The sequence below is a fragment of the Nerophis lumbriciformis genome, linkage group LG19, assembly GCF_033978685.3.
Source record: "Nerophis lumbriciformis linkage group LG19, RoL_Nlum_v2.1, whole genome shotgun sequence".
Lineage (NCBI taxonomy): Eukaryota > Metazoa > Chordata > Actinopteri > Syngnathiformes > Syngnathidae > Nerophis > Nerophis lumbriciformis.
In genome coordinates, this window is record NC_084566.2 from 33,179,125 (window position 1) to 33,202,120 (window position 22,996).

General features: G+C 39.5%; 1 protein-coding gene across 7 annotated transcripts in view; it reads right to left on the reverse strand.

Annotated features, from left to right (window-relative positions):
- The window catches only part of LOC133618481 (receptor-type tyrosine-protein phosphatase mu-like), a 580,372-nt gene that overhangs the window by 209,837 nt on the left and 347,539 nt on the right, over nucleotides 1-22,996 (reverse strand). The gene's annotated exons all lie outside the window — the stretch shown is intronic.

The following is a 22,996-nucleotide window of genomic DNA, read 5'->3' on the forward strand; positions in this document are numbered from 1 at the left end:
ATATATATATAAGAAATAATTGACTTTCAGTGAATTCTAGCTATATATATATATATATATATATATATATATATATATATATATATATATATATATATATATATATATATATATATATATATATATATATATATATATATATATAAATAAAAGAAATACTTGAATTTCAGTGTTCATTTATTTACACATATACACACACATAACACTCATCTACTCATTGTTGAGTTAAGGGTTGAATTGTCCATCCTTGTTCTATTCTCTGTTCCCCTCCAGCTCCGCCTGAATTTCGGGAGATTTTCGGGAGAAAATTTGTCCCGGGAGGTTTTCGGGAGAGGCGCTGAATTTCGGGAGTCTCCCGGAAAATCCGGGAGGGTTGGCAAGTATGCATAAAACACGTCCTAGAAAGTCGGAGAAAGTTATACATGTAAACAAACTGCGGTGAGTTCAAGGACCGCCAAAATTAGTAGGACAAAACTGGAACCAGTGAAGCATGTTTAATATAAAGAGTGTGCTTTATAACAATTAGGGAGGTTTGTGTCATGTTTGTCCTCCTACAGAAACCATATTTAAAAAATAAAAAATAAAAAATGTCCCCTCAACTTTTCATACATTTTTGAAAAAGCTCCAGAGAGCCACTAGGGCGGCGCTAAAGAGCTGCATACGGCTCTAGAGCCGCGGGTTGCCGACCCCTGTTTTAGGACAATATCACTTTCATCCATTGATGCACTGTAGAGATATTAACTTCTTAAGGCCCAAGCTGTTTTTTACATGCTTTTTTTTTTATTTCTCTTTGCTATTTGGGCTTATTGGACCCTAATTAGAATAACAACTAAAAATCATCTTTTAATAAGATGTACTTAGTCCATAAGTACACAAACGTGTACTTCAAATGTAGTGACATGCAAATTCCATGGTATGTTATATAGGGATGATGTTCGAAATCGGTTCTCCCGGTTGTTCGATAAGAAAAGAACCGATTCCATGGACTCAAATCCCTTTTTGAGAATCGGTTCCCGTTATCGAGGCCACTATAGTAAAGAAAAAGAGTTGGTTCTTTATTCGAATCTCTGGGAACGAATCCCTTCCCACGTACAGGAAATGCCCTGTGGGACCTGCAATGGTATGCCCATTTGATTGTAGACTCTTACTGACACCTTGTGGCGATATGAAAATACTACATGTCATTAGTTTGGGCACTTCCGGGTTGAGACAATTGAGAAGTAGACAAGTTGTGTTAGCTCTTACAAGCCTTGGAAAAGATAAGTCTGTAAGTAAACTGTTTAACTTGTTTATGTAACTCAATATTAAGGTGGAAAGTGGTTAAATTTGATACTAAGATGTTTATTGAAAAACGATTTTTGTGCACTGTTTCAATGGATGTTTTGAGGACATGAGGATATTTCCACCATTGAAATAGTTTCAACACTCAGAAGTATTTGTTTGATGATAGTACTGTATATTTGTGTGAAGCTAATATTTACATATTGTGTATTACATTTCAGTATGTTAATTGAATCACATACCTTATACATTTGTCAGTGTGTGTAGTTCAGTTAAAAAAAAAAAATAACAGTCCAGTGCAAGACAAAAGTAAAGATAGGAAAAGACAAAGCAAGATCAACAACAATAAAGAGCCTTAATGGATTAATCTGCTTTGGATTGTTTGTTAGTTGTCTGGCAAGCTGTATAACCTCAACACGTATAGTGAGGGCAGAATAGGCAATATGCAATTATTGCCAGGCTTTGCTCTCATGTAAGGGGGGAAGAATTGTTGATTGATGACTGTGGTGTTCTTAGTGTCATAGTGTGTGTAGTTAGTATGTTCCAATAGCAGCAGAAGTGCACTTTTTGGAGAGCTGTATTATTTTCAGTTTTGTGCCCAAGGGACTGATTTTATTTAACACTATATTATTATTTCTACACCTATAGTGATCACAGAGACTGGTTGTTTTTGTGTTACTGTATATATTTGTTTTTCTGAAAAATCCCACTTAATATACTTTCGGTAACAACAGTCAATATTTATTTTTATTTATTTTTTTAGGGGGGGTAACAGTCAATATTTATTTATTTATTTTATTTTATTCTTATAAAATAAAAGTGAGCTTTTGTTAAACCAAATATTGTGTTTTTTTCCATATACCATTCCATATATCTCTATCTGGATTCGATAAGAGAATTGATAAGGAATCGGTTCGATAAGAGGATTCGATAATGGGCTCGAACTCGATAATTTCTTATCAAACATCATCCCTAATGTTATACTCTTCTGACACCACCAGATGGCAGTATAAGTGCCCATATGTCGGCATAAGACCCCAATTCAGTAGTGTACACAATTTTGGACGCATGTGGCCACTAAGGCCTTTAGAGGTTTTTAATGTAACCTGAAGTTGCTGTTTGAGGATGTCATCTGCACTAGTCTACTACAAGTAATATTAATATTCTGGGGGTCACAGTATTGGGAATATTTCTCTGGCATCATGGACATGATACTGCCTTGACCCGCCCCTTGGACAGTTTTGTAAAAAAACAAAACAAAAACAAAAACGGCTTTGCTACACATCATAATTACAGCCAACTTTAGGCCTGATTTACTAAGATCAATATACCACGCACTAGACAGCGTGTGCAAAAAATAAAATAGTGTGTTCTATGAGTGGGCGTGTTGCGTGTGATAAAACAATGCGTGAACAATTAAAAAGTTGTGCAGACCGCGTTTGTGGGTCTGATGGACCGGTTGCATTTTGTGGCTTTTAATGCCTCACAATCAAACAGTTTTATGTTAAAATACCAAACAGATGTTTACCTTATCCCAATAAACATCTGTTCAGTATTTTAACATAAAAGAATGCAAAGCATACTTGGTCAACAGCCATACAGGTCACACTGAGGGTGGCCGTATAAACAACTTTGTGAACCCACACCAAACAAGAATGACAAACACATTTCGGGAGAACATCCGCACCGTAACACAACATAAACAAAACAGAACAAATCCCCAGAACCCCTTGCAGCACTAACTCTTCCGGGACGCTACAATATACACCCCCCGCTACCAAACCCCCCCCCAACCCCGCCCACCTCAACCTCCTCATGCTCTCTCAGGGAAAGCATGTCCCAAATTCCAAGCTGCTGTTTTGAGGCATGTTAAAAAAAAAAAATGCACTTTGTGACTTCAATAATAAATATGGCAGTGCCATTTTGGCATTTTTTTTTTCCATAACTTGAGTTGATTTATTTTGGAAAACCTTGTTACATTGTTTAATGCATCCAGCGGGGCATCACAACAAAATTAGGCATAATAATGTGTTAATTCCACGACTGTATATATCGGTATCGGTTGATATCGGAATCGGTAATTAAGAGTTGGACAATATCGGATATCGGCAAAAAAGCCATTATCGGACATCTCTAGTCAAAATACAAATAAAGCAACAAGAGAAGTATCCTACACTTCTCTTATGTAAAGTAAATCTGAACAGCCGATATGGGCATCTACATCAACTATATGATTTGCCTGAGAAACTGGACAGGACAAAAAAAATACAAATAAAATACAAATTAAATTGAAAAAATAATAATAATATGGAACAATTAAAAGTAGAGATGTCGGCAGGCCGATATTATCGGCCGATAAATGCTTTAAAATGTAATATCGGAAATTATCGGTATCGTTGTTTTTTATTATCGGTATCGGTTGTTTATTTTATTTTATTTTTATTTTTTTTATTAAATCAACATAAAAAACACAAGATACACTTACAATTAGTGCACCAACCCAAAAAACCTCCCTCCCCCATTCCACTCATTCACACTCATTCACACATAAGGGTTGTTTATTTCTGTTATTAATATTCTGGTTCCTGTTGGTCCACTAATAGTACTAACCTTTAACAGTTAATTTTATTCATTTTCATTAATTACTAGTTTCTATGTAACTGTTTTTATATTGTTTTACTTTCTTTTTTAGTCAAGGAAATGTTTTTAATTTATTTATCTTATTTTATTTTATAATTTCTTTTTCAAAAAGGACCTTTTCTTCACCATACCTGGTTGTCCAAATTAGGCATAATAATGTGTTAATTCCACGACTGTATATATCGGTATCGGTTGATATCAGTATCGGTAATTAAGAGTTGGACAATATCGGAATTCACACACAAGGGTTGTTTCTTTCTGTTATTAATATTCTGGTTCCTGTTGGTCCACTAATAGTACTAACCTTTAACAGTTAATTTTATTCATTTTCATTAATTACTAGTTTCTATGTAACTGTTTTTATATTGTTTTACTTTCTTTTTTAGTCAAGAAAATGTTTTAATGTATTTATCCTATTTTATTATTATTATTATTTTTTAAAAAGGACCTTTTTTTCACCATACCTGGTTGTCCAAATTAGGCATAATAATGTGTTAATTCCACGACTGCATATATCGATATCGGTTGATATCGGTATCGGTAATTAAGAGTTGGACAATATCGGAATTCACACATAAGGGTTGTTTCTTTCTGTTATTAATATTCTGGTTCCTGTTGGTCCACTAATAGTACTAACCTTTAACAGTTAATTTTATTCATTTTCATTAATTACTAGTTTCTATGTAACTGTTTTTATATTGTTTTACTTTCTTTTTTAGTCAAGAAAATGTTTTTAATGTATTTATCCTATTTTATTTATTTTATTTTTTTTTAAAAAGGACCTTTTCTTCACCATACCTGGTTGTCCAAATTAGGCATAATAATGTGTTAATTCCACGACTGCATATATCGGTATCGGTTGATATCGGTATCGGTAATTAAGAGTTGGACAATATCGGAATTCACACATAAGGGTTGTTTCTTTCTGTTATTAATATTCTGGTTCCTGTTGGTCCACTAATAGTACTAACCTTTAACAGTTAATTTTATTCATTTTCATTAATTACTAGTTTCTATGTAACCGTTTTTATATTGTTTTACTTTCTTTTTTAGTCAAGAAAATGTTTTTAATGTATTTATCCTATTTTATTTTTTTAAATTTTTTTTTAAGAAGGACCTTTTCTTCACCATACCTGGTTGTCCAAATTAGGCATAATAATGTGTTAATTCCACGACTGCATATATCGGTATCGGTTGATATCGGTATCGGTAATTAAGAGTTGGACAATATCGGAATTCACACATAAGGGTTGTTTCTTTCTGTTATTAATATTCTGGTTCCTGTTGGTCCACTAATAGTACTAACCTTTAACAGTTAATTTTATTCATTTTCATTAATTACTAGTTTCTATGTAACTGTTTTTATATTGTTTTACTTTCTTTTTTAGTCAAGAAAATGTTTTTAATGTATTTATCCTATTTTATTTTATAATTTTTTTTTTAAAAAGGACCTTTTCTTCACCATACCTGGTTGTCCAAATTAGGCATAATAATGTGTTAATTCCACGACTGCATATATCGGTATCGGTTGATATCGGTATCGGTAATTAAGAGTTGGACAATATCGGAATTCACACATAAGGGTTGTTTCTTTCTGTTATTAATATTCTGGTTCCTGTTGGTCCACTAATAGTACTAACCTTTAACAGTTAATTTTATTCATTTTCATTAATTACTAGTTTCTATGTAACTGTTTTTATATTGTTTTACTTTCTTTTTTAGTCAAGAAAATGTTTTTAATGTATTTATCCTACTTTATTTTATAATTTTTTTTTTAAAAAAAGGACCTTTTCTTCACCATACCTGGTTGTCCAAATTAGGCATAATAATGTGTTAATTCCACGACTGTATATATCGGTATCGGTAATTAAGAGTTGGACAATATCGGAATATCGGATATCGGCAAAACGCCATTATCGGACATCCCTAATTAAAAACCGAAGAGGAGTGTTCTTCCCATTTTCTCCACATTGGGTCATGTCCAACCTGGATTGAAAACTGCGACACCTCTGTGCCTCTGACAGAGAGGACTTTGTCTCCCTGATGGCCGGTGGGCTTCAGGCAGAGACTGATTGGTCTTGTGGACTCTCCAGTTAGCATGCGTGTCTCGTCAGCGGGCTGCGGGGCGACAAAAGAGTCTGCTCACAGCTGCTACCATAGACGACCCAAAGCAATTTTGCACTAAACAAGTTGTTGCTCCGATATGCGCTCACTAGTATCCTGATCCTTGCACGGAAAAGCGGGAAACAACCGCAGCGCTAAATAGTGGCGGTAAAAGCACGCTCGTTAATGTAGCCTCAAAGAACAGATGATCAATTGTCCCCCGCGGCCTCTTAGCATGTACAGCATGCAATCTTTAACCCTGCACTTTATCATCAGCTCACACTGTCGCCCCGCACCGTCGCTCCCTATGGGGTCCTCACAGTTTTCCTCTTTAGCGGCGGGCTGGGAGGTGATGAAATATTTATGGAGTAGAGTCCGCCGCCTCTAATTGCCGTCCCATGCCGGGAGCAGAGGTCAGAGGGCAAATGGAGACGCGCGACACTTAAGTCGGCGCAAGAAGTGGATGATGAGGACCGGCTCGGTGCCACAACATTAGGGCCACCTCTTAAACACGGTCAATAGTGACGTTCTTCTTTAAAATGATACAAAAAAAACACTAACATTGTTAGAATAATTATGCACACATCTCTTATGCTTAAAGGCCGTTGCTATAGTTATTATCAATTATGCTGAAGTTGTACTTTTCTGTCTGTGCAAAGACCATACTTGCCAATAGAGATGTTTGATAATATCGGCCTGCCGATATTATCGGCCGATAAATGCGTTAAAATGTAATATCGGAAATTATCGGTATCGTTTTTGTTTTTTTTTATTATTTAAAAAAAATGTTTTTATTAAATCAACATAAAAAAACACAAGGTACACATACAATTAGTGCACCAACCCAAAAAAAACTTCCTACCCCATTTACACTCATTCACACAAAAGCGTTGTTTCTTTCTGTTATTAATATTCTGGTTCCTACATTATATATCAATATATCATACTTGCCAACCCTCCCGGATTTTCCGGGAGACTCCCGAAATTCAGCGCCTCTCCCGAAAACCTCCCGGGACAAATTTTCTCCCGAAAATCTCCCGAAATTCAGGCGGAGCTGGAGGCCACGCCCCCTCCCGCTCCATGCGGACCTGAGTGTCGTGTTGACAGCCTGTTCACACGTCCGCTTTCCCACAATATAAACAGCTAATGATCGAGGGCGAGTTCTTTGTTTCTTATGTGGGTTTATTGTTAGGCAGTTTCATTAACGTCCTCCCAGCGCGGTAACAACACACAACAACAGCAGTCAAGTTTTCGTCTACCGTAAAGCAGTTTGTCTGCCGTAAACAGCAATGTTGTGACACTTTTAAACAGGACAATACTGCCATCTACTGTACATGCATATGTGACCCACCCATAATGTGTCACATTTTTGTGTTGATTTATTTATTTTATTTTGTGGTTTGAATTCGTTTTTGGAGCTGTCATTACACATTTACCAGTATTCACATTGGTCAGTAGGGGGCAGTAGGGCGTTTCTTCCCAATTGAATGCTATCACCTGCAGACCGGAAGTGTCTTGTCATTCTGATGAGCGCGACCAGTCTGTGAACAATTGAAACGTCCTGTGTGCTTTTTCCTCCTGTATAACAGGTTAGTTTTAGTGAATCAACTCACTGAATAATATCCATGTGATCTTTATAAGTTTAGGTACACATTCTGATGGTGGAGCCTAACTCTAAAGTGTTTGTGAGTTGTAGTTTGTATTTGTGAATGAATTCAGTGCACAGCTGCAGTAATCAATACAAAAAGGTGACGTGAGTGCGCAATGTTTATATAGGAACTTCTGATCCTAATTCAGACTCCCAAATTAGAGCTCCCGTTTTCTTATTGATTTTATAATGTATATTTGTATAATGTGTGTGTTCTGAAATAGTGACAGAGAATAGAACAAGGATGGACAATTCAACCCTTAACTCAACAATGAGTAGATGAGTGTTATGTGTGTGTATATGTGTAAATAAATGAACACTGAAATTCAAGTATTTATTTTATTTATTTATTTATTTATATATATATATATATACTGTATATATATATATATATATATATATATATATATATATATATATATATGTAATAAAATATATATATATATATATATATATATATATATAGCTAGAATTCACTGAAAGTCAAGTATTTCTTATATATATATCTTAACCACACCCCCAACCACGCCCCCCCACCCTCCCGAAATCGGAGGTCTCAAGGTTGGCAAGTATGCAATATATATCAATACAGTCTGCAAGGGATACAGTCCGTAAGCACACATGATTGTGCGTGCTGCTGGTCCACTAATAGTACTAACCTTTAACAGTTAATTTTTACTAATTTTCATTAATTACTAGTTTCTATGTAACTGTTTTTATATAGTTTTACTTTCTTTTTTATTCAAGAAAATGTTTTTGATTTATTTATCTTATTTTATTTTATTAATTTTTTTTTTTTTAAAGTACCTTATCTTCACTATACCTGGTTGTCCAAATTAGGCATAACATTTTTTAATTCCACGACTGTATATATCAGTTGATATCGGTATCGGTTGCTATCGGTATCGGTAATTAAAGAGTTGGACAATATCGGAATATCGGATATCGGCAAAAAGCCATTATCGGACATCCCTACTTGCCAACCCTCCCAATTTTCCCGGGAGACTCCCGAATTTCAGTGCCCCTCCCGAAAATCTCCAGGGGCAACCATTCTCCCGATTTCCACCCGGACAACAATATTGGGGGCGTGGCTTAAAGGCACTGTCTTTAGCGTCCTCTCTCACCTGAAAAGGAGACTATTATATATGTCTCCGTTATCCATAGGTTTATCTATAAATCATAAAGTAGGCAGGCACGGAGCTATTTCTCAGCATGTGTTTATTCCAGCCGGCACGTTAATACACTGACACACAACATCCGGATTCCCATCATGCATTGCTTCAAAACTACGGCAAGTAGTAATGTCCAAAAACATAACAGAGACGATGCAGAAGAACGAAGAAGAGACATGGCGACGACGAGTAAGAAGAAGAAGTACGCTTGCAAGTTCCAAAATGATTGGAAAAAGACTCCCCTCGCGAACCCAAAAAGGGACAAGCGGTAGAAAACTCTTCACTTTTCTTGTAATAAAGTTGACTTTGGAATATTTAGGAGCGAGGAAATTTCACGACTGGATTTGTTGCATAGGTGGCATCCTATGACAGTTCCACGCTGGAAATCACTGAGAGCGGCCCATTCTTTCACAAATGTTTGTAGAAACAGTCTCCATGCCTAAGTGCTTCACATTATACCTGATTCTGATCATTCGGATGGGTGGCCAAATACTTTTGGCAAAATAGTGTATCTGCAGATAATGGAATAGAGCCAAATAATAAAAAGCAAGCTCTGTCAGGTGTCGCTATGTGATATGTAGATGTGGCGACCCAGTGCATGATTTATTGATACAGCACAGGGACATTCCTTTCCTTTCCTTTCCCGCGGCAAAATAGCGAGCGCCAAAGGCAGTGAGGCTTCCAGGAGGATAGAAAAAAAAAAGCCGTGTCATGTGGAAACCCAAAAGGCTGCTGCGGCGCACTCGTAAGCAGACAATTGAAACGGTCGGTTAAAACTAGGGATGTACGATAATGGCTTTTTGCCGATATCCGATATTCCGAAATCGTCCAACTCTTTAATTACCGATACCGATATCAACCGATATATGCAGTCGTGGAATTAACACATTATTATGCCTAATTTGGACAACCAGGTATGGTGAAGATGCGGATGTTCTCCCGAAATGTGTTTGTCATTCTTGTTTGGTGCGGGTTCACAGTGTGGCGCATATTTGTAACAGTGTTAAAGTTGTTTATACGGCCACCCTCAGTGTGACCTGTATGGCTGTTGACCAAGTATGCCTTGCATTCACTTGTGTGTGTGTGTGTGTGAAAAGCCGTAGATATTATGTGATTGGGCCGGCACGCAAAGGCAGTGCCTTTAAGGTACTAGGGATGTCTGATAATGGCTTTTTTGCCGATATCCGATATTCCGATATTGTCCAACTCTTAATTACCGATACCGATATCAACCGATACCGTTATATACAGTCGTGGAATTAACACATTATTATGCCTAATTTGGACAACCAGGTATGGTGAAGATAAGGTACTTTTTTTTTAAAATTAATAAAATAAGATAAATAAATTAAAAATATTTTCTTGACTAAAAAAGAAAGTAAAACAATATAAAAACAGTTACATAGAAACTAGTAATTAATGAAAATGAGTAAAATTAACTGTTAAAGGTTAGTACTATTAGTGGACCAGCAGCACGCACAATCATGTGTGCTTATGGACTGTATCCTTCCAGACTGTATTGATATATAATGTAGGAACCAGAATATTAATAACAGAAAGAAACAACCCTTTTGTGTGAATGAGTGTAAATGGGGGAGGGAGGTTTTTTGGGTTGGTGCACTAATTGTAAGTGTATCTTGTGTTTTTTATGTTGAGTTAATAAAAAAACCCAAAAAAAACAAAAAAAAAACAAACGATACCTATAATAAAAAAAACGATATCGATAATTTCCAATATTACATTTTAACGCATTTATCGGCCGATAATATCGGCAGGCCGATATTATCGGACATCCCTAGTTAAAACGTTCCCTTTCAAAAGCCTCAGAGACAATAATGGAACATTGTGGAAAAATACCGGAATCAAAATGTTAATTTAAAGTACAAACATTTGAACTCGCTGTCTTTTAAATGCTTTTTAATAATGACCGTTGTCCTGTTAATGCATCCTTTGAGCAGCTGATGCTTCGTCACCTCATGCTGAGCTCACCGTTGGAATGATGAGTCGTCACATGGACAGGCCCAAGGCATCTCGAAGCGGTCTAAATTGTTGGATTTGGATGTTATTGTTGCAACCTAAAATGCATGAATTTCTCGGCATTGTTTCCAGAAAGTTGCATCAAATTAGGGTTGTACGGTATACCGGGTAATATGACCCCCTTAACATGCTTCAAAACTCACAAAATTGGACACACACATCAGGACTGGCGAAAATTGCGATCTAATCAAAAAAACCAAACCCCAAAACTCAAAATTGCGCTCTAGCGCCCCCTAGGAAGAAAACAAAACTGCCTGTAACTTCCAGTAGGAATGTTGTAGAGATGTAGTGAGTCTTATTCTGCGTTGTGTAATTTTTTTAAATAAAAGACACTTCACCATGCCGTCGGTTCAGTATTTATTGGCAACCTGTGTTGGAAACACGAAACACACACACTCAGGTTTCAACTTTCTGGCAGATTGATATCTGCTCCTTCTCATTCAAAAGTCCGAAGGAAGAGGAAGTAACATTCATTCATTCATATAAAAATAATAATAAATTAAATTACATTAACAAAAACATTTTCTCACAAAATAATAATAATGCACAAATCCACATACCTGTGTTGGAAACACGAAACACACACACACAGGTCTCAACTTTCTGGCGGAGTGATATCTGCTCCTGTGTGATGCAAACGCCATGCGTAAATACTACCAAACAATTCACACAGTCGACGCTCTACGTCTAAATAACCGAAATTGTGCATAAAAATTACTCAAAACAACACATCACTTGTACCCACAACAATATTGGGTTAACTTTTCAAGTATCTAGGAATGTTTAGGAAGAATATTTACAATATGAAGAAACACGGAGCAGTGAAGAACTATTACCTTCTCATTCAAAAGTCCGAAGGAAGAGGAAGTAAAGCAATCGAAAAAACAGCAAAGACACTTCCCGCACCGGACATCCGGTTCTTCAAAATAAAAGCGTTACTTCAAAATAAATATAACACCCTGTCTAGTTCATAATATAGCGCAACAACCTCACACTATTACAGAGACATGAAACAAAAACCTCTATGTAGGTCTCACTTAGACCTATATTTCATACACTGACAACCCCCAGCAAAAATCAACAGGAAGTTTGCAATTCCCCCTTCAAAACAAAAGTTGTGTAAAAACAGTCACCTTTTTTCAAACATTATCTCCTCTGAGCGCATTTGTCATGTCGGCTTCAAATTAGGACAGGAGAGAGATTGAACCTTTCTGATTACAAGTTGATGAAAGAGTTTTAATTACTGCTCCGGTTTGGATTTTATGGGCCCTCAAAGTCGGTCCCGTCCATTGCTGCTTTAATTAGGGCCCGCATGGCCCATTGTATAAGGACTCCCAAAGGGAGTCCTTATGCAATGGGACATAAGGACCTATTGAATTTGTAAGGTTTTATTCTTTATTCTTTATTCTTCCGCCGCCACATTAAACTGTAATTTGACCCACCATCAAAACTCACCATATTTGACCCACACATCAGGACCTGCGAAAATTGCCTTTTTAAAAAAAAAAACGAACCACAAAACTCAAAATTGCGCTCTAGCGCCCCCTAGGAAAAAAAAACCTAGACTGCCTGTAACTCCCACTAGGAAGGTCGGAGAGACATGAAACAAAAACCTCTATGTAGGTCTGACTTAGACCTACATTTCATAATGGTACATTGTCGGGCTAAAATCAACAGGAAGTTGGCAATTCCCCCTTCAAGACAAAAAAGTACTAAAAACAGTCACTTTTGCCTGTTTGAGCTGCAATTTGACCCCCTTAACATGCTTCAAAACTCACCAAACTGAACACACACATCAGGACTGGCAAAAACTGCGATCTAATAAAAAAACCTAACCCCAAATAAAACGCAGAAATAACTGCTCCTCGTAAGAAAACAATGACAAAACTGCCTGTAACTCGCACTGGGAATGTTGGAGAGACATGACTAATACCTCTATGTAGGTCTCACTTAGACCTACATTTCATTCATTGACATCCTTAAGCAAAAATCTACAGGAAGTTTGCTATTCCCCCTTCAAAACAAAATTTTTGTAAAAACCGGTCACCTCTCTTCAAACATTATCTCCTCTGAGCACGTTTGTTGTTTCGGTTTCAAACTAATACAGGAGAGAGATTGAACCCTTGTGATTAAAAGTACAGATGAGCGTTTTGATACCTGCTCCGGTTTTGATTTTATGACCCTTCAAAGAACCGCTGCGCTGATGCTGCTGCGCTGCTGTTTTTTTTTAATGGCTGCTTAAAAGCAGTATGCACCAGCGTGCCCACACAATGCAGACAAGGTTGGTACACTAGACAAAAGTATTGGGACACTTAAGACTATCACTGGACAAAAGTATTGGGACACTTAAGCCAAAAACTGGACACAAGTATTGGGACACTTGGGACTACATCTTGACAAAAGTCTTGGGACACTTACGACTAAAAGTAGACGACAGTATTGGGAAACTTAGGACTACCACTGGACAAAAGTATTGGGACACTTACACTGGACAAAAGTATTGGGACACTTGTGGCTAAAACTTGCCAAAAGTATTGGGACACTTGTGGCTAAAACTTGACAAAAGTATTAGGACACTGAGGACAACCACTGGAAAAAAGTATTGGGACACTTACACTGGACAAAACTATTGGGACTCTTAGGACTACAACTGGACCAAAGTATTGGGACACTTAGGACTACAACTGGACAAAAGTTTTAGGACACTTAGGACTAAAACTGGACAAAAGTATTGGGACACTTCACATTAAAACTTGACAAAAGTATTGGGATACTTATGACTAAAACTTGACATAAGTATTGGGAAACTTCGGACTACCACGGGACAAAAGTATTGGGACACTTAGGACTAAAACTGGACAAAAGTATTGGGACACTTGGGACGTAAATTGGACAAAAGTATTGGGACACTTGGGACTAACACTTGACAAAAGTATTGGGACACTTAGGATGAAAACTGGACAAAAGTATTGGGACACTTAGGACTACAACTGGACAAAAGTATTGGGACACTTCGGACTACCACTAGACAAAAGTATTGGGACACTTAGGACTAAAACTGGACAAAAGTATTGGGACACTTAGGACTACCACTGGACACACGTATTGGGACACCTACACTGGACAAAAGTATTGGGACACTTAGGACTACAACTTGACAAAAGTATTGGGACACTTAGGACTAGCACCTGCCAAATACGCGGGCCCGACCAACGCTGCTTGCAGCTTTAATTTTACTTGTTGTGGAAAGTCTCGACAAGCCAAATGTTCTTGTTCTATTGGCAGATAATTTTGCTTCGTTCAAATAAAACACCCCTCATTTTTGTATTTTTTTTCCCTTGTTTTTGAACACTGACTTTTTGCGGTGCACGGCTCAATCAGAGAAACATATCATTGCTTATTTTAGGAGTGTGCAAAATCACTCGCCATGCTAAAGCACAGATAATCTGCCTCTCCAGGGGAGGAAGAACGAGCTGCAGGAGCACGCTTCAAAAAAAAAAAAAAAAAACACATCTGAAATATTTGTGAGCTGGCTGGAGGCAAAGGTTAGAGCAGCGGCAGAGAGAGAGAGGGAGGGGGGGGGGGATTTTACGCTGGCAAAGATAAGGCCGAGCATCTCGAATCATTTTTTTTGCCACGCAAGCATGTCAGCGGTTATTTGGACTCTCGCCGGGCGCGAGGGGGCGGATTCTTGGCCCCCCGACGAAGGGGCCATTGCAAACATTTTGTTTAACGCGACATGACTGATAGACAGTGGGCTAATCCTCTTAAAGGAATACTGTCCCCTCTGGTAAGAAATGTTCCCGCCGTCATCCCCGGAGATTAGCAGCCCGATCCCAGCGTTACGTACAGCAATTGTACATGTGCTAGCAATTAGCTGCACGGGTAAAGATGGCCTCTCTGACGGACTTTAATTCATATGATGGGCAGCAGACATTTGTCATGCTGCTATCGTGTCATCTCGCTGCGGACTTCTTGTGTTCCGGCAAAAGCCAACGCCGGCGGCTCCATCATTCGCTCCGAAACCCAATCAGCGTGCCAGATTATCGAATCAGGCCTCGTGCTGCTGCTCCCAAATAATAATAAAAAATATAAAAAGTTACCAAATCCCTCCCTCTTCCCAAGGGGCTTTACAACTGATTTCATAAAGTGTTCCATTTCCAAAATGAGCAAGCCGCCACTCTGCAGAGGTGACGTCGGGGGAATTAAACGCCAGCTGACAGACGTGTGCAAATTAAAGTCCTTGAAAAACGACATAGTAGAGGTGGGAATCTTTGGGCACCTCACCATTCGATTGTGATTACGATTCAGGCGCTACGATTTCATTAAAAATCAATTATTGATGCATCTTTAAAGGCCTACTGAAACCCACTACTACCGACCACGCAGTCTGGAGCCCGGCCAAACTATGAAAAAAACTGCGACTTATAGTCCGAAAAATACGGTACTCGGGAAAATATTCAACAGAAACACCTTGAAACTTAGTTACAGCTGCATGACGAATATCAAACAAACCATTGATTCACACTACAAAAAGATTCTGAGCACACACAGACAAGCAACCGCTAACGACTCGAACTCCACAGATAACTGCAATTGCGGACATAGGCTTAACTGCCCACTTAAAGGCCTACTGAAACCCACTACTACCGACCACACAGTCTGATAGTTTATATATCAATGATGAAATCTTAACATTGCAACACATGCTAATACGGCCGGGTTAGCTTACTAAAGTGCAATTTTAAATTTAGCGTGACATATCCTGCTGAAAACGTCTCGGTATGATGACGTCAGCGCGTGACGTCACGGATTGTAGAGGACAGCATGGTAGCCAGCTATTAAGTCGTCTGTTTTCATCGCAAAATTCCACAGTATTCTGGACATCTGTGTCGGTGAATCTTTTGCAATTTGTTCAATGAACAATGGAGACAGCAAAGAAGAAAGCTGTAGGTGGGAAGCGGTGTATTGCGGGCGGCTGCAGCAACACAAACACGGCCGGTGTTTCATTGTTTACATTCCCGAAAGATGACAGTCAAGCTTTACCATTGGCCTGTGGAGAACTGGGACAACAGAGACTCTTACCAGGAGGACTTTGAGTTGGATACGCAGACACGGTACCGTGAGTACGCTTCCAAACATTTGATCGCTTGCCCGTACGGGCGTGCCGCTATGTGCATGTCACGTACGTAACTTTGGGGACTTTGGGGAAATATATGTGCTGTTTGAACTTTGGGGAGGTGAACGGTACTTTGGGCTGTGGGATTGAGTGTGTTGTGCAGGTGTTTGAGTTGTATTGGCGGGTTTGGGATTGGGGGGGGGGGGGGGGGGGGTATATGTCTTGTGTTTATTTACTGTTTTAGTCATTCCCAGCTGAATATCTGGTCCCACCCGCCTCTCACAGCATCTTCCCTATCTGAATCGCTCCCACTGCCCTCTAGTCCTTCACTCTCGCTTTCCTCATCCACAAATCTTTCATCCTCGCTCAAATTAATGGGGAAATCGTCGCTTTCTCGGTCCGAATCGCTCTCGCTGCTGGTGGCCATGATTGTAAACAATGTGCAGATGTGAGGAGCTCCACAACCTGTGACGTCACGCTACTCGTCTGCTACTTCCGGTACAGGCAAGGCTTTTTTATCAGCGACCAAAAGTTGCGAACTTTATCGTCGATGTTCTCTACTAAAACTTTTCAGCAAAAATATGGCAATATCCCGAAATGATCAAATATGACACATAGAATGGACCTGCTATCCCCGATTAAATAAGAAAATCGCATTTCAGTAGGCCTTTAACTTGTGTGTATTGGTGCAGTTCTACATTTGTTTTCACTACACTGCAAAAAGTCAGTGTTCAAAAACAAGAACAAAAAACACAAAAAAGAGGGGTATTTTATTTGAACGAAGCAAAATTATCTGCCAATAGAACAAGAACATTCGGCTTGTCAAGACTTTCCAAAACAAGTAAAATTAGCTAACCTCAATGATCCCAAAAATACCTTAAAATAAGTATATTCTCACTAATAACAAGTGCACTTTTCTTGGTAGAAAAAAAGAGACCTTTTTGCTCAATATGTTGAAAAATATTCTTAAGTTAATTAAATGCTAGTGCCATTATCTTGACATAATGATATGCGCTCGGCATCATGATTTTTTTTTTTCATGCTTGAAGATTATAAGGCGCACTGGCAATGAATTTATTTTCTATTATAAGGCGCATTAAGCAAAACAAAACAGACGGATAAGTCAGTCAGTTAAACTTTATTAAACGCGTTCACAATAACTCTCAACATTGTTCAAACGTTAATGAGCGTATTCACAACAACAGTAAGGTATTAGCCGTAATGCTGCAAGCGGTGCGGCTTTGTACTTTACCAAAGTCGTACTAAAACATTTTGAGAGATTTTTGAGCGCCGTGTGTAATGTTCTATATTTCCAATAGAACATAAAAAATGATGGTGTTGTTTACTTGAGCCATATTGCAGTCTACACGTATCTCTTATGTGTGACTGCCAACACATTGCAGTCTACTTGTGTCTCTTATGTGTGACTGACATCTACTGGTCACACTTATCATTACACCATGCACCAAATAAAATAGCTTTGAGGTGGGTAAGCTCAACCAAACGTATTCCTTACATTAGGCGCATCGGGTTATAAGGCGCACTTAAAGGGGAACATTATCACCAGACCTATGTAAGCGTCAATATATACCTTGATGTTGCAGAAAAAAGACCATATATTTTTTTAACCGATTTCCGAACTCTAAATGAATTAAACGCCTTTCTAATATTTGCTCTCCGAGCGATGATGTCACAACGTGACATCACATCGGGAAGCAATCCGTCATTTTCTCAAACACATCATCGTCGGTGTGTTGTCGGAGGGTGTAACAACACGAACAGGGACGGATTCAAGTTGCACCAGTGGCCCAAAGATGCGAAAGTGGCAAGAAATTGGACGAAATTTGTTCAAAATATAAGGGTGTGGGGAAAGCCGACGAAAATGGTCAGTCGTTTGTTCCGCACACTTTACCGACGAATGCTATGCTACGACAGAGATGGCAAGAGTGTGTGGATATCCTGCAACACTCAAAGCAGATGCATTTCCAACGATAAAGTCAAAGAAATCTGCCACCAGACCCCCATTGAATCTGCCGGAGTTTGTGAGCAATTCAGGGACAAAGGACCTCGATAGCACAGCAAGGAATGGCGGCAGTTTGTTCCCGCAGACGCGCGAGCTAAACCCCCTATCGACCCTAGCTTCCCTGGCCTGCTGACATCAACTCCAAAACTGGACAGATCAGCTTTCAGGAAAAGAGCGCGGATGAGGGTATGTCTACAGAATATATTAATTGATGAAAATTGGGCTGTCTGCACTCTCAAAGTGCATGTTGTTGCCAAATGTATTTCATATGCTGTAAACCTAGTTCATAGTTGTTAGTTTCCTTTAATGCCAAACAAACACATACCAATCGTTGGTTAGAAGGCGATCGCCGAATTCGTCCTCGCTTTCTCTCGTGTCGCTGGCTGTCGTGTCGTTTTCGTCGGTTTCGCTTGCATACGGTTCAAACCGATATGGCTCAATAGCTTCAGTTTCTTCTTCAATTTCGTTTTCGCTACCTGCCTCCACACTACAACCATCCGTTTCAATACATGCCTAATCTGTTGAATCGCTTAAGCCGCTGAAATCCGAGTCTGAATCCGAGCTAATGTCGCTATAGCTTGCTGTTCTTTCCGCCATGTTTGTTTGTGTTGGCTTCACTATGTGACGTCACAGGAAAATGGACGGGTGTATATAACGATGGTTAAAATCAGGCACTTTGAAGCTTTTTTTTTTAGGGATATTGCGTGATGGGTAAAATTTTTAAAAAAACTTTGAAAAATAAAATAAGCCACTGGGAACTGATTTTTAATGGTTTTAACCATTCTGAAATTGTGATAATGTTCCCCTTTAAAGGGGAACATTATCACCAGACCTATGTAAGCGTCAATATATACCTTGATGTTGCAGAAAAAAGACCATATATTTTTTTAACCAATTTCCGAACTCTAAATGGGTGAATTTTGGCGAATTAAACGCCTTTCTAATATTCGCTCTCGGAGCGATGACGTCACAACGTGGCGTCACATCGGGAAGCAATCCGCCATTTTCTCAAACACCGAGTCAAATCAGCTCTGTTATTTTCCGTTTTTTCGACTGTTTTCCGTACCTTGGAGACATCATGCCTCGTCGGTGTGTTGTCGGAGGGTGTAACAACACGAACAGGGACGGATTCAAGTTGCACCAGTGGCCCAAAGATGCGAAAGTGGCAAGAAATTGGACGTTTGTTCCGCACACTTTACCGACGAAAGCTATGCTACGACATAGATGGCAAGAATGTGTGGATATCCTGCGACACTCAATGCAGATGCATTTCCAACGATAAAGTCAAAGAAATCTGCCGCCAGACCCCATTGAATCTGCCGGAATGTGTGAGCAATTCAGGGACAAAGGACCTCGGTAGCACGGCAAGCAATGGCGGCAGTTTGTTCCCGCAGACGAGCGAGCTAAACCCCCTATCGACCCTAGCTTCCCTGGCCTGCTGACATCAACTCCAAAACTGGACAGATCAGCTTTCAGCAAAAGAGCGCGGATGAGGGTATGTCTACAGAATATATTAATTGATGGGCTGTCTGCCCTCTCAAAGTGCATGTTGTTGCCGAATGTATTTCATATGCTGTAAACCTAGTTCATAGTTGTTAGTTTCCTTTAATGCCAAACAAACACATACCAATCGTTGGTTAGAAGGCGATCGCCGAATTCGTCCTCGCTTTCTCCCGTGTCGCTGGCTGTCGTGTCGTTTTCGTCGGTTTCGCTTGCATACGGTTCAAACCGATATGGCTCAGTAGCTTCAGTTTCTTCTTCAATTTCGTCTTCGCTACCTGCCTCCACACTACAACCATCCGTTTCAATACATGCGTAATCTGTTGAATCGCTTAAGCCGCTGAAATCCGAGTCTGAATCCGAGCTAATGTCGCTATAGCTTGCTGTTCTTTCCGCCATGTTTGTTTGTGTTGGCATCACTATGTGACGTCAAAGGAAAATGGACGGGTGTATATAACGATGGTTAAAATCAGGCACTTTGAAGCTTTTTTTAGGGATATTGCGTGATGGGTAAAATTTTGAAAAAAACTTCGAAAAATAAAATAAGCCACTGGGAACTGATTTTTAATGGTTTTAACCATTCTGAAATTGTGATAATGTTCCCCTTTAAAGGGGAACATTATCACCAGACCTATGTAAGCGTCAATATATACCTTGATGTTGCAGAAAAAAGACCATATATTTTTTTAACCGATTTCCGAACTCTAAATGGGTGAATTTTGGCGAATTAAATGCCTTTCTAATATTCGCTCTCGGAGCGATGATGTCACAACGTGGCGTCACATCGGGAAGCAATCCGCCATTTTCTCAAACACCGAGTCAAATCAGCTCTGTTATTTTCCGTTTTTTCGACTGTTTTCCGTACCTTGGAGACATCATGCCTCGTCGGTGTGTTGTCGGAGGGTGTAACAACACGAACAGGGACGGATTCAAGTTGCACCAGTGGCCCAAAGATGCGAAAGTGGCAAGAAATTGGACGTTTGTTCCGCACACTTTACCGACGAAAGCTATGCTACGACAGAGATGGCAAGAATGTGTGGATATCCTGCGACACTCAAAGCAGATGCATTTCCAACGATAAAGTCAAAGAGATCTGCCGCCAGACCCCCATTGAATCTGCCGGATTGTGTGAGCAATTCAGGGACAAAAGACCTCGGTAGCACGGCAAGCAATGGCGGCAGTTTTTTCCCGCAGACGAGCGAGTTAAACCCCCTATCGACCCTAGCTTCCCTGGCCTGCTGACATCAACTCCAAAACTGGACAGATCAGCTTTCAGGAAAAGAGCGCGGATGAGGGTATGTCTACAGAATATATTAATTGATGAAAATTGGGCTGTCTGCACTCTCAAAGTGCATGTTGTTGCCAAATGTATTTCATATGCTGTAAACCTAGTTCATAGTTGTTAGTTTCCTTTAATGCCAAACAAACACATACCAATCGTTGGTTAGAAGGCGATCGCCGAATTCGTCCTCGCTTTCTCCCGTGTCGCTGGCTGTCGTGTCGTTTTCGTCGGTTTCGCTTGCATACGGTTCAAACCGATATGGCTCAATAGCTTCAGTTTCTTCTTCAATTTCGTTTTCGCTACCTGCCTCCACACTACAACCATCCGTTTCAATACATGCGTAATCTGTTGAATCGCTTAAGCCGCTGAAATCCGAGTCTGAATCCGAGCTAATGTCGCTATAGCTTGCTGTTCTATCCACCATGTTTGTTTGTATCGGCATCACTATGTGACGTCACAGGAAAATGGACGGGTGTGTATGTAACGATGGTTAAAATCAGGCACTTTGAAGCTTTTTTTAGGGATATTGCGTGATGGGTAAAATTTTGAAAAAAACTTCGAAAAATAAAATAAGCCACTGGGAACTGATTTTTAATGGTTTTAACAATTCTGAAATTGTGATAATGTTACCCTTTAAGAAGGATTTTAAGTGCGCCTTATAGTCCGGAAAATACGGTAATACCTTTATTTGATATAATTGCCAGAGTAAATCCTGATTACATTCAAATTGGGAACAGATGTGTGCAAATATTCTTCTTTTGAATACACTTACAAATGTTTATTTTTTAAAGTAAAAAACTTTTGGCCCTGATTTGGCTCCGCACATGTTTACCTTCATCACCACGCTCCTCTTAGAGCGCCACCTTGCTTTCGCCGCCGAGGAACGATTTACCGGAAAGCTTCAAGGAAAGCGATGATGTTGCAAAAACACTGATGGTTGAATTGAAAAAGTAAGTATGGTAGGTCTCCAACAGCAGTTTGCATCTCCAAAGACACAGCACGCTGGCGGTAAACAAAAAGAGCAGCCTGCCTCGTTAATTAACGGCGGCTCTGATTCACAACATGCTTCGTCATAATTTGAGCTTTGTAATTGGCCCGCTGACAGGATGCCAGCCGCGGCAGGTCGCTCTCCTCTGTGGTACCTGTGAGACCATTAAACAGCCATCTTTTCTGGCCCGTGTGAGCGTGGATGCTGAATGCAGGCCGGCGTGACTAAACATCTCTGAAGGACCCAAAGGAGATGATGGGCGTCGGCGCAGCTTTAGTGGCGCTCACAGACAGACTCGTATTAACCCACTACACTGCAAAAAGTCAGTGTTCAAAAACAAGACAAAAAAATACAAAAATGAGGGGTATTTTATTTGAACTAAGCAAAATTATCTGCCAATAGAACAAGAAAATTTGGCTTGTCAAGACTTTCCAAAACAAGTAAAATTAGCTAACCTCAATGAACCCAAAAATACATTAAAATAAGTATATTCTCACTAATAACAAGTGCACTTTTCTTGGTAAAAAAAAAAAAAAAAAGAAGTTTTTGCTCAATACGTTGAAAAATATTCTAAAATTAAGTAAACGCTAGTGCCATTATCTTGACATAATGATATGCGCTCGGCATTACATTTCTTGAAACCAGCAAACTTATACTAAAAACGTATTTATTGTTCTTAATGGAAAGGCAACAAGGCAACCGCCTTGGTCTAAAAATGCATTTTTCATCATGCCTCGTCGGTGTGTTGTCGGAGGGTGTAACAACACGAACAGGGACGGATTCAAGTTGCACCAGTGGCCCAAAGATGCGAAAGTGGCAGGAAATTGGACGTTTTTTCCGCACACTTTACCGACGAAAGCTATGCTACGACAGAGATGGCAAGAATGTGTGGATATCCTGCGACACTCACAGCAGATGCATTTCCAACGATAAAGTCAAAGAAATCTGCCGCCAGACCCCCATTGAATCTGCCAGAGTGTGTGAGCAATTCAGGGACAAAGGACACCGGTAGCACAGCCAGCAATGGCGGCAGTTTGTTCCCGCAGACGAGCGAGCTAAACCCCCTGGATGTCTTGGCTCACACCGTCCCTTATGCCACCGAAGATGATCAAGAGAAGAATATCGACCCTAGCTTCCCTGGCCTGCTGACATCAACTCCAAAACTGGACAGATCAGCTTTCAGGAAAAGAGCGCGAATGAGGG